This window comes from Xiphophorus maculatus, chromosome 21, assembly GCF_002775205.1.
Source record: "Xiphophorus maculatus strain JP 163 A chromosome 21, X_maculatus-5.0-male, whole genome shotgun sequence".
Taxonomy (NCBI): Eukaryota; Metazoa; Chordata; class Actinopteri; order Cyprinodontiformes; family Poeciliidae; genus Xiphophorus; species Xiphophorus maculatus.
In genome coordinates, this window is record NC_036463.1 from 15,320,622 (window position 1) to 15,333,246 (window position 12,625).

The 12,625-nt window shown below is 36.8% G+C and overlaps 1 long non-coding RNA gene across 1 annotated transcript; it reads left to right on the forward strand.

Moving 5' to 3' along the window:
• The first annotated feature begins 5,272 nt into the window (after window positions 1–5,272).
• Window positions 5,273–12,578, forward strand: LOC111606258. The gene is made up of 5 exons (XR_002752002.1): window positions 5,273–5,362; window positions 7,094–7,222; window positions 9,120–9,191; window positions 9,592–9,711; window positions 11,381–12,578. It is a non-coding gene; the product is annotated as an uncharacterized LOC111606258 (long non-coding RNA).
• Window positions 12,579–12,625: the final 47 nt, after the last annotated feature.

Sequence of the window (12,625 nt, forward strand, 5' to 3'; positions counted from 1 at the left end):
GTTCTCGTGTATCTCTAGACAAACACTTTGGGAGACAGAAAGTCTACTGCAGCGCCAAAATACCTTTTTCGTGGTTATAATCTGCGGCTGCAGATGGGACCCCTCCTGCACCATCCCACCTGTTTGATTTCAGAAGTCAAAACATTATTTACCCTTTACAAAACTAAAAAATAAAACCCCTGAAAAACAGTATTTCTCTGCATTAGTAGGAGCACTCTGGAATAACGGTTGGCGTTGTAAAGGACACAAACAAATTATGTAACAGTTTAATAACCTTGTGAGTTACTACTTTCCAGATGTTGTACTTGGCTCTAACCACGTAACATTTTTTTTAAATTCCAGACAATGTATTCGTTCTCAGCAAAAATGCCATTTGCAATCCGTTCACATGTATATGCTGCACTTTCAGGCCAAGGGACATGGAAGTTAATAATAGTAGGGAGTTGCAGGGTGAAAGATTTATCAGGTCTGCACTCATGGCTCTTAAAATTCCAAGTTTTACGTGTCTTAAAGTGACAGACGTTAAAGCACGTTCTTCTGAATATTCATGTTGCATTAGAAGATGAATCAGTTTAAAGTCCATGAAGATCAACCAAAACCTAAGATATCATTTTTCAAGTTTCTTTTTTTTTCTTTCTCCAACCCTGACAATGTATAGCAAATCTACAACTAGCCATAGTTTTCATTCAGGCATTGATAAACATGACATAATAAAACCATACTCAGACTTAAAGTCATCTTTTTCTTAAAAAAAAAAAAAAGCTAACCTTATTGAAGCTCTTCCAGATGGATGCATAAGCTAAGACTGGCTGCATGAGTTAATATTTTTAGCTTTGATCCAAAAAATAGAGATGTCCACCAAAAGCTAATGTCGTGTGCACTCACTTCAACCTCTCTGACACAGACATACCGACTGTCGAGCATTATTGGTATTTATTGCTCTAGCTTTCATGGCTGTTATCTGCTTAAGTTCACTAAACTGGCACTTTATTATTTGAATCGCTCCAAAGGACAAATTAATGACTTCAGGAGAGCAGATCAAAGGTTGAAATCATTAAATCAAGAAAAAAAAAAAATTAAGAATTTAACTTATTTATTGTAGTTTTATCTTTTAAATACGAATATAGTCACATGTAGAGTTTCATATTGAATGAAGAATATGCATATTATAATTTTTTTGTTGTTGCCAAAGGTAGATGCATTAAAGCTGTAAAAAAGTTATACTGGATACTTAAATGATTATTGCTAATAACCAAAGGTGAGGACTTAAGTCATGTGACACAGAACTGAGTCAGACTCCAGTCACAAATTTAATGACTTTAGACGTGATTGAGGCAAAATACTTTAGACTTGACTTAAGACTGTTACACCAATGATTTGTGACTTTACTTTGACTTGAAAAGACTTACTTACAGTGGTGTGAAAAAGTGTTTGTCACCTTCCTGACCTCCCTTTTTTATCCATGTTTGTCACATATGAGTGTTCGGAGCATCAAACCAATTTACTCAAAGGCGACACAAGTGAACACAAAATGCAGTTTGTAAATGGAGGGGTTTTTTATTAAGGGAGTTTGTGATGACAAACATCACAAAAAAAAAATTTAAAAATTAGGCAATCGGGAAGGGAGAAAACACTTTTTTATGCCACTGAATATCTTAACCAAATAAAAAAGTGTGTCAAAAGCATTGAGTGTGCTACAATGGGTTACCCTACACTATTTAATAAGTTTTCTCCGCTTTCCTTCTCTTATTGCTACAAGAATGTCGCATCTACCGTATTGTTTACCTGTTTTTCTTCTGCATGCTACAATGACACCAAGGAAGCCAAAGGTAGGAGAGAGGGTCTGCCATCCACTTCTACCAGGTAGGTATGCACAAAGTAGGAAAAAGAAAAAAATGAGCAGCAAATGGCATCACCCAAACAATCGGTAGGTAACAATGCAGAAAACGTATATATATATGTCAGATAAGAGCAAATTAACAAAAGCATAACAATATACTTCTGTGTGCTCTTTATTTGATTTAGTTAATATGCCACAGATGCAATATTGACTTTTTTTTCAATGTTAAATGTTAGGTTTAGTTACATAATTATGCCAAAAAATATATATTTATTTATTTACTTGTTTATGAATTTGTACATTTGTAAGAGGCAAACTGTTTACATTTTTTTATTTATTTTGTTCAGATGAGCCACTTTTATTTTAGCCTTAAATTTCAGCCAATTTTTTAGTACATTCTCATAACTCATGCATCTGACACAACAAAATGAACATAACTTAATTTGCTTGCTAAGACTACAAAGCCATCAAACAATTTATATCAGAGTGAGGAAAACATCTGGGCTAAAATCTCAAGTAAAGATGCAACAACATCTGACTTCCTTATGCCCTCTGATCTTACACAAAGAATGATGAGTCAAAGCTAATAAATGATCTAATGTATGCTTAATGCTAGATTAAAAACTAAGATTTTTTTCGTTCTTACTTATTTAGTTATGGCGTCTGGAAAGTCACAGAGTCCGATGTCTAAGTGCCAAGTTTCTGGGTTCGGAGCCTGAACCAAAAATAGTAGAACAGCAGCTGTCTAATGTTACTAAAGCAGGCTCATACTATTGCAATAAGCCAACAAGAGGGGGGTGGAAAAAAAACATTTATTTTGTACAGAAACTTGATTATTTCACTTATGGATCATTTTTCTCATTATTTTCTAACTTTACTGGAGGCTTTGTTTGGATTGGATTATTTTTACTGTAAAAAAAAACATCTTTAGAACATATGTTCCGATGATTCCGCTTTACAAAACACCTTTTGATATAGTTTTAAACATCTCAAAATTATCAGAAAATTGACATACTTGATCAAATAACTCGTTCAACATTCGAAAATGAAAAGCTTAGGACTGTGATTTGACTGGAGGCGTGCATGCCTTGACTTTAAACTTAACTTGGAACATTTATGCTTTTAACTTCGCACGTAGCTCGACACTTGGGTGGAAAAACTTGAGACATGAAGTGCGATGACTTGTTCCACCTCCGCTAAAAGACGTCAAACTTTTCATTGCAGTGGAATCTTAAACAAAGTGAACTCTGGTTTATGTATCTAGTTTTCTTATGTTGTAAATCAACAGAAAAGTGGAAATGAACATCTGCAAACCACATTCTTAAGACATGTTAAGGTTTGTAAACCAGACATAAATGCAGAATAATTTTATTGTTGTATTTTTTTATTATTATTTATTTATTTTATATTTGCTGTAGTTAGAAACATAAAACTAAAAATATTGAATCTTCTACCAGTAACTACAACCTTTTTTAGAAAAATGTACTTAGAGCAGACAATCAGTTTGCTCTTGTTGTCTTCTGGACTGATCTGATCTGCTCTGTGTTGAGTCTTTGGGTCAAAGAAAATGTGTGTAATGTATGGCACCCAAAAATTCCAATAAACATTTCTGTACTAGCTGTACCATCATACATGTGAAGATGACTTACGATATGTTTCACACACACAATTTGTGGACGTCACCTTTCCTGGCCTCACTAATTATTTTGACACAAAGCAGCAAAACTGAGTGGAATGATTTTACTGACGGCTCGACTCGTAGCTTTGCATTTTAAAACTCTGGTCTCAGTCAGAGTGAAAGTTCACTCTGAGGCTGGAAGAATGTTTGATGCTTGGCTGTTCCTGCATTGGAATTCGGCACGGAATGTAAACAATCCAAAAAATCTAACTCGCAGAAAGATTAAAGGTTTTTTTTTTTTGTTTTTTTTTAGATAAACGTGTGGATCAAACCCATTTGTGGTCTTGATCGCCCAGAGTTTTTGGTGGGTGTGTCTTGGTTGGTCAGAGATGTTAGAGATGTATCAATGCGGCCCTCTCTCATGCTTTGTCTGCCATCCGTAGAACCGCTACTGCTGTAGCGGTTTTACTACATGACTCATTAACTGACTAAGCTCTTAAAAGAAAACACAAGTTTAGAGTTTTTGTAACATCTGCATTAGTTAGCCATTATTAATTTAAAGACATTATATTCTGTGTTTGAAAAATATTTAGGCTTTCTAACCAGGTCAGTTTTTTGTGTTTTTTAAAAAAGACAGCAAACTTGTCAAATAAAAATTGAACCTTCTGTCCTATTTATATGCAAGAAGAAACATATATACAGCACATTATCCCAAGCACACCCTAAGACATGGTAGTGGCAGAATCATGCCATAAGGATGCTTTTCATCAATAGGAGCAAAGTTGCTGGGAAGATGAATGGAGCTAAACACTGGGCAATCATGTTAGACATGGCAGAGGACTTGAGCATGAGGCAGAGGCTTGCCTTCCAGCAGGGCAGCAACCATGGACATATGCAAGACTCCACCGCAATGATGAATATCAAAGAACACTAATGAATTAAAATTATTCGAACAATCTCAGAATACTGTGCTGCCATTTTCAGAGTTGTATTTTAAAGAAAATTTGAAGACATATATTTTTTCTTCCTCTATTATGTAGTACGGTACTTGTTGGTCTACAATATAAAAATCCAATAAAGTACATTAGATTTATACGGAACTCTGTACATTGCCATCTTGTAAAGGTATTTGTTTTAAATATAATATTTCAATGCGTGATTAATAGCAGGATATTACAGACATGAAAATTGTGATCTATGGTGTGAAGCCACAGATGTTACACGTTTCAAGATCCGAGTGAATAGGCTATAGAAAAATAAAAAGGAAAACTTCAAACCAAAACATGTGCTGATCATAACAATAAGATAGTCTGCTATTACATAATGGTTACACTGGTTAATGAATGAATGACACTTGACCGAAAAGGAATTACAATGCATTACTAGTTTTATAGTGCAGCGTGGGACTCCAGAGCAGCGCCTGCATCCTCTATGAGTGCGATTTATGAAGGTTTTTGGCTCCCGTTCAGCACTCGGTTCATCAGCAAAGCGCCTGCAGCTTGCTCAGAGTAAGACAGGAGCCCGTAACATGAGCCGATGACAGACTCAGAGGCACTCAAAACTCATTTCTCTCGCAGAACAAATCGTGATGTCAGCAGAGACTGGTGTGCTCGGAGGATGAACCTTATTCATGTGGTTGTAAAGTTCTCTCTTAGTGAGGACGGAAGTTAAGTCACATGCGCATTGTCGAGTTGGAGAGCTGCGTAATGGTGATCGTGAGAAAGGACAGTCATTCCTAAACTGTGTACGGGAATGTCAAGAGGACATTTATTTATTTTATTTTATTTTATTTTTTACCCTTTGAGGCCACTCGGGTTCATCATCTGAGCAGCAATGAAGAGGCGCCCATTTGGGTCCGGCTCCAGCTTTAGCACGCAGAGACTATGAATGAGGAATGACCAATGGTGAGTAAAACCCGGGCTTCTCGGGCGCTTTAAACCAATTTGGTGGTGACGCACAGAGCCGAATAGCTGATGGTTGCGCAGCAAAAACGAGGCAAAGTTACCATTATGTTACAGAGCAGATTTAAATAAGAAAAACACTCATCCAAAGTTAGTTGGGTGAAAAGTTGCACTTAGAACGACAGAGGCGAAACTTACCCGGAGCCGCCAGCGTGCGCAAACGTCTCCCAGACTTCTCCGGCGAGTGACTGGCGCAGTCGCTATAGGTTGCCGACTTAAGTGCCTTTCTAAACGGGGGAATTCCGTATGAACAACCTCCCATCTGCCAGTCAGAAGGAAACCGATAGTTTCAGGATTTGGCTTACGGAAATGTCGTTAGCCGGCTTACCGGAATAGTGGACGCAGCTGATAATCCTCACCAGCTGAGATTTACGACCCTGAAGTAATGAGACAATCACACAGGTAGACATTTGCATGAAAGGAACAATGTAAAATCTGTTCAGTGCAGAAGGAGGGGGAAACAGAAACAGCCGTCAATTCAAAGGCACACAGTTACATGTCAGAGAGACGGAGCAGATTAATATGTTATCAAGGCCCGTTTGAGACTGAAAGCCTAATTAAAGTCATTACCACACACCATGGAAAGATTAGGAGTATATTTACAGTATATTTACATACATACATACATACATACATACATACATACATACATACATACATACATACATACATACATACATACATACATACATACATACATACATACATACATACATATATATACAGTATATAGGCTATTGTAGTTTACTTTGTTAGCTGTGCACAACATTGCATAAGAATGAAATAGTACTGCCTTGACATGATAGATTATTAGGGTTGGCCTCAGGTTGAATGTGGAGCTATATGCAAATAGTTACAGTAAGCATGAAATATGACCTCAGCTCAGACAGAACAGAAAGTAAAGATATATAGATAGATATGGGTGTATGTGCATGGGTGCTTGTATTTGTTTTTAACTTCACTACAGACTAAAGTTCTGAGTTACTGTACTGTTTAAGAATTACAGAGGACTCGGTGGCCCCCTGCTGGCTTCATGTACCTGGGCAGCAGCCTAGGTCACTTAAAACCTCGGGTCAGTTTTGTAAATAGTGAGTAATATATGTCTTTTATTATTACCTATTATTTTCCAGATGCAACCCTGCATTAAAATGAATGAATACATCCTGTCAGGTTTAATTGGCGTTCCTGGCAACACAAACTTCAAGAGATCTCTTAGTCTGTCTTTTTTAGAAACTATAACTATTTGAACATGTTGACTTGCGTTGAGAGGTTTTTGTATCCCGTACATCACGTTTTCTCGGGAGCCTGGTGCTGAGGGTGTTTCATTCATCTGTGCATGGCTGAATGAAATTCAAGAGGCTAACTGACAGAAATAATCTCCTGACATTTCAGCGCTTACTTGGGTTTTTCACTGCAAACAGCTTTCTCCATTTCCCAGCTTCCCAGTGTACAGTAGATGCATACAGTTTGTAATACCTGGACATCATTTGATGGTTATTAACTGTCCCATTCGTTATTTATTCATGCATTGATACCGTCTGTGTAAAATGTCCTTTCTTCCACTGGGCACATTTAATAAAAGGCAGTATTCAACTTGTATTTTATGCTCATTGCTAGTACATTAATCTTTCTCTTTCTTTCTGCCCCATTTTTCCCTACACTTTGTTCATGCAGCATCTTCTTTGCATCAATCTCCTAGTTCTTGTGCTTCTACCGTCGTCACTCTCCTGTGACAGTAAAGTTGAACTGGTTACAGTTCGAGACCATTTCAGTGGATTTGTGCAAACGCATATCGACAATATTGTAAGTATGAATGAACTATTTGTAAAAAGGTAGATTTATTTCATTAATCTGAAAGTGATATGTTTTCCCACCTTTACCCGGCATGACCCCTCAACAGCTTGGGTATTTTATGTCACATTTAGAATATGAAAGGCCATGTAAAATACAAGTACTCTGGTCTATCAGTGTTTCAATGAAGAAAAAAAAAACTCTTCCTCTGTAATAACTTGTTTGAATGGGGGAAAATGGATGGGCTCCAGAAGCTGTCATTCTGTAAATGTGTTGACAGAAATGTGGAAGTTACTCATGCAATGTCTGCTTGTAAAAAAAAATATATATATATATATATATATATGACAGTAAACTCCAGGTCTCTGCAATCTTGAATAGGAAGCAGGTTTAGAGAATACATACAAAAAAAATAGCCTGTGCATAAGTACTGAAGCGCTTTCCACTTATTTTTTTACTGTTAGTTTCAAATTTCAATGCTTTTTCGTTATAAATCTTGCAGCAGACGTTATCGAAATCATCCTATTTGCATTTATTTTGCTATTTAATTGTAGCCTCTCCTTACAAAACCTCTACTTTTGTATTTATTTGTATAGCACATTTCATGTGCAAGACAGTTCAAAGTGCTTTACATAAAAGTCAAGAGTAAGAATTTGAAATTAGAGCTTAAAAACACAGACATACATTAAACAAGAAAAAACAAATGAGAAACAAGGGGTAAGTCATCGTCTAATTAAATTTGAAATAAAACGTAGATAAAATACTTTTAGCTAAAAAAAACAAAAAAGAACTCTTTTCTGCCTGGATTTAAACACTATCAGAGTTCAGGCCTGTCTCTCTTCTTCAGGAGGACTGTTGCAGACTTTGGGAGCATAAAAGTGAAACGCAGCCTCGTCATGTTTTGGTCTTGAGACCACGGCCTGAAGTTCTCAGAGTCTGAGCTGGTTCACACGGCTCTAACATGCAGAGATGCACAGAGGCACAGGACAACGAAGGCACTTTACACACAAGCAGAGCTGCTTTAAAGTAAAGGCTATTCTCTGTGCAGCAGAAAGCCAGAATAACACAATGTTATAATTAATAAACACATTTATAATTAATAAATCATTTTGTTTATGAAATGTAGTTTCCACGAAGGAAAAAAAAAAAACACCTGCAGACAAGTTGGCGCACATGTGCCGAGGCTGAAAAAGAGACTCACAATAGCATATGTAACCTAATATTACACATTTCAGGCTCAGGTGATGTTTGTTTTTTTTTTTTTCAAACTACTTGTTATGAAGGAAACTAAAGCTTTGCTTACAGGTATAACACGATAAATCCCGCTGGATAATACGTTGTCCCCGTACTTATTACGATAAAATTGTTTTGAGACCATTTTCAAGTATTATAATGGTAATGGCAAAATAATGCAAGAACACATTCTCAAAGATGAATGCTCTTTAAATTCTCATGGACATTTAAACACTGGAACCGGAAGACGTTTGAAATACGCAAAACGAATGAACAAGACAACAACTTAAACGAATTACCAAGTCTCTGTAAACAAAATTGTCATTCAAAAACACTTCTGGTTGAGAGCAATGAACCAGACTGAAGACCAGTTTTGGCAGAAAGAGAGAGAAAAGATTAAAACTAAATGAAATTGATTGAGTTTGTTTTAATTTATCATGCAATTAATTGATTTATTGTTTATTGCGACAGGAATACTTACAGGTTATGCAATTAAGATAATTAAAATGGGATCATGTTGTCTGGGTCATGTTGTTTTAGCTAGGAGATTAATACAAACCAAACTAAACGGATATAGATCAAAACGTGTTTTCCCAAACTGTACCATGAGCCAATGAAAAGCCAATGTTTTTTTTTTTTTGTAATACTAACACTGTTGTGTTCTCATTCATTTAAGAGAGACAAGCTGCAAAACCTACTCTGCCCAGAACGGAACTACAAACTAGCAAACTGCACAACAGAGAACACTGTGAGTAATGATTATTTTCTGTGTCACCCAGAGATTTGGGCACACCTTTTGGTGTTCCCTGAATAGGTGTGACTGATTTTATTTTTTTTACTTTTACGTAACAGTATGTTCTAATTTTGGACTTACTGTCCATTGCTTCAAATGTAAGTCGGGACACAGAACATAAAAGCACACTTATGTATTTCTACTTTTGAGCAACCCTAACCCTACCGCAGCACAAGCACACACTTTTCCAATGAATTTGCCAATATCAGCATGCACGCATCAGTGTCCAAACCAGTCACTTTCTCCATTTCCCTATATTAAGAGGAAAAGCTGGGTATTTTCACTGTGTGTTTAAAAGCAGATCTGAGCTTCTGTGGTCATCGCCTTGCCCATGACTCACGTTATATTCCCGCAGGATATGGTGGAAACCTTGCTCCGTCAAGCCTGTGAAATGCACAGGCTAAAACTTCAGGACATGACAGAGCTGGCCAAAATTGTCCAAGATTCGATACAATGCACTTGTCCTAAAAATGCGGTAAGAGTGAACTGCCAAGTTCGTTTTTTATTTTTTATTTTATGTTTTTCTTTAATGTTCTATTATTTTTTAGAAACAAGAAACAAATCATAGGAAGGGGTTTCTTTCGCTTTTATCTCTTCATGAGGTGTGGAATTTATAATCTGCCTAGGAATGTTGGCAGGTTTTTATGTTTCCTTTTGTCAAGAGGGGTGACTCACTGTTAGTCTTATCCTACTTTGTTGGTTCATTCTGACAGTGTATTCAAACATGAGCCTATTTGCTGTTAAATCTAACTTACGTGGAGTCAGGCAGAACTAAGTCAATTCTCACCATGGATGTGACAGTTAAGTAGCAGGAGCAGCGGATCAAAATTTTAATCATTTTCTCAGCCTTTTTGTTCATGTGATAATTTTTTTTGGCTCTGTGGTCTTTACTTCATTGGTAGCCATATGTTAACATACCAACTACATAGTATTGTGTATACATGTCAAAGGTGAAAATCAAACTTTAATTGTCCCTGGATAACCTCTCTTTACACTGGCATGTACACTTCTGCTTTAGCTGCGGAGAATCTCAGTGAGATTTGATGATTCAGGCTGATTGTTAAAGTCTGAGTCATAAGTCGGAGTATAATCAGGGCCTTTGTACTGCGACAGGCTTTGTATTATTGCTTCACATTCTTGCATAGTTTAAAAAAAAAACGTTTCTTTTTTTTTTTTATTCGCTCTCGGTCAAAGTAATGAACGCGGTTTGGAACCAACTCCACATTTTTAAGATGCGGAGTGGTTCACCTGGTTTGTTGATTAAATTAGCCAGATATACATTTATCTTTGATTGCTTGTGAGGATAATGAATGATATTGTTGTGAGCCAGTATGAGTCTCTCATGGTACAATATGCTTGAGAAAAAAAAAAAAAAAACATGCCTTGAGAGCATTTGGAATAAGTGCACTTATTGTGCGACAAAAAAAGGAATTTGTCTATGGCATAAATATCAGAATTATAGAAAATGTGAAACTGAAAATTACATAGGTGCAAACACTGGACATTGATCGTCAATGGATTTTGAGGAACACATTTTTCTGTCACATCTTTAAAATGCGTGTGTGACCTCTGGTCCTCCACTGGTTTGAATAGCGCTTTGTATCACAATAAGAGGTGAGTAAATCACATCAGGAAATTACTTTTGCTGTAATGTGACTGTAACATTAAAGTATCAACTCACAAAAGGTGTAAATAAGTTCCGTCCTCGCCATAGCTTTTATCCAGCTTAATCATTAACTAGATCACGCTGTCTTGGTATCTGGCACACCAAGGGAAGTGTGTCTTCATCGGCGCAGACGAAGGATCTGCATAGCGCAGCGTGAGGTCAAGCAATATTAAGTCAGAGCAGTGATATTTGAGAAGCAATTGTGTCGAGTCTGTAAGAGTGGCAGACGTGAGGCATACATATTATGTTGGGGTACAGTTTTTCCAACATTTCCACAAAATCTGTGGCAACCTGGGTTCCAATTATTTATGCTAAAGTACAAAATGCATATAAATTCAATACTGCAACATATATTTGCACACCGCAAGGCAGGTATCAGCCTATGCCTAAAATGCAGATATTTCTTAATAGTAACTATAACTAATAGTCATAACTATTTGACTCAACACTAATTAGTATGTCTATCTTTATTTAACAGACAAAAGACCCCAGTGTGAGGTCACAGCGACGGAGGATTCCAAGAAACCCGGGGAAGAAGCAGATGAAAAAACTTTGCAAAGCTAAAGCAATTCTGTCTTCCATGACTGTATGCTACCAGAGGCTGAGCACTAAGTTTGCGGCTGCTCGAAACTAAGCTGAAGCACAGCATGAAACCAAACAGAAAAACAAACAAAAAAAAACACAACTTAATGTGCTGCCAGTTTGTCTGAACTGTGCTGTCGTTTCGGATTATGCAAGAAGAAGCTTCCAGTTAATTCAAGCTTTCCTGTAAAGTATCGGTATATCCGTCTTGCGGCTGCTTTGGGTGTTGGACGACTACTGACTCTTGAGATCAGTTTCCAAGCTACACAGAAACAAACTCATTTAGCAGAAGGAAGCAGACTGGACTTTCCCACGCTACATGGAGGAGCTGTATGCTGTACAGATCTACTGCTCCAAAGAGGAATTCACTTAAAAAATAAATAATAATTTAATAAAAAAGGCCTTTGGAATGCATGTAGCCAGTGTTTGAAGAGATGATTAGTGAAGAATCTATTTCCAAAGACTTAGTTAAAATATGTATATATATATATATATATATATATATATATATATATCTGTATAAAAAAAAATGCTCTGGTTTTTACTCGCACTCAAATGACTCCTGAAGTACAAACTGGAAATGTAATGGTGCTCAAATGCAGTTTTGCTTTCACTTCGGAAAAAGAATGACCCGACTAGTCCCGACATATTTTTGTTATCTTGGTTATCTGAAGCCGGTTGTTTTAGGCTGTGTGTCAAGTCATCGTTGCCGTTTTTAGTGACAATGTGTTCATTAGCCGCTCTGAATGATTGATATATTAAAAGCATATTCTGACACAGATGGCTGAGCTCAGCTCACAGGCCTTATTACTTACGTGGGAGACATCGAAGATGCCTTTCCCACAACTTTTGGTCGGTGTTGTGATTGATACTTTTATCATACAAAAAAAAAAAAGGAGCAACAGTCAGACTTGTAACAAAAAAAAAAAAGGTTGAAACATGCAGCCTTTGCTCTTTTTCTCTTCTACTACTTTCAGTGCTGCTGATGTCTGCCTTGTGCTTAAAAGGCCTGGTTTTAAGCAAGTGAAGTATATTTGTTGTGTATGACATTGCATGGGTTTCCCATCTATATTTATAATTAAAAATCTTACTTTGCACCCATGACTCTAATGCACCTTCTATGACATTTCTTTAGGCATCA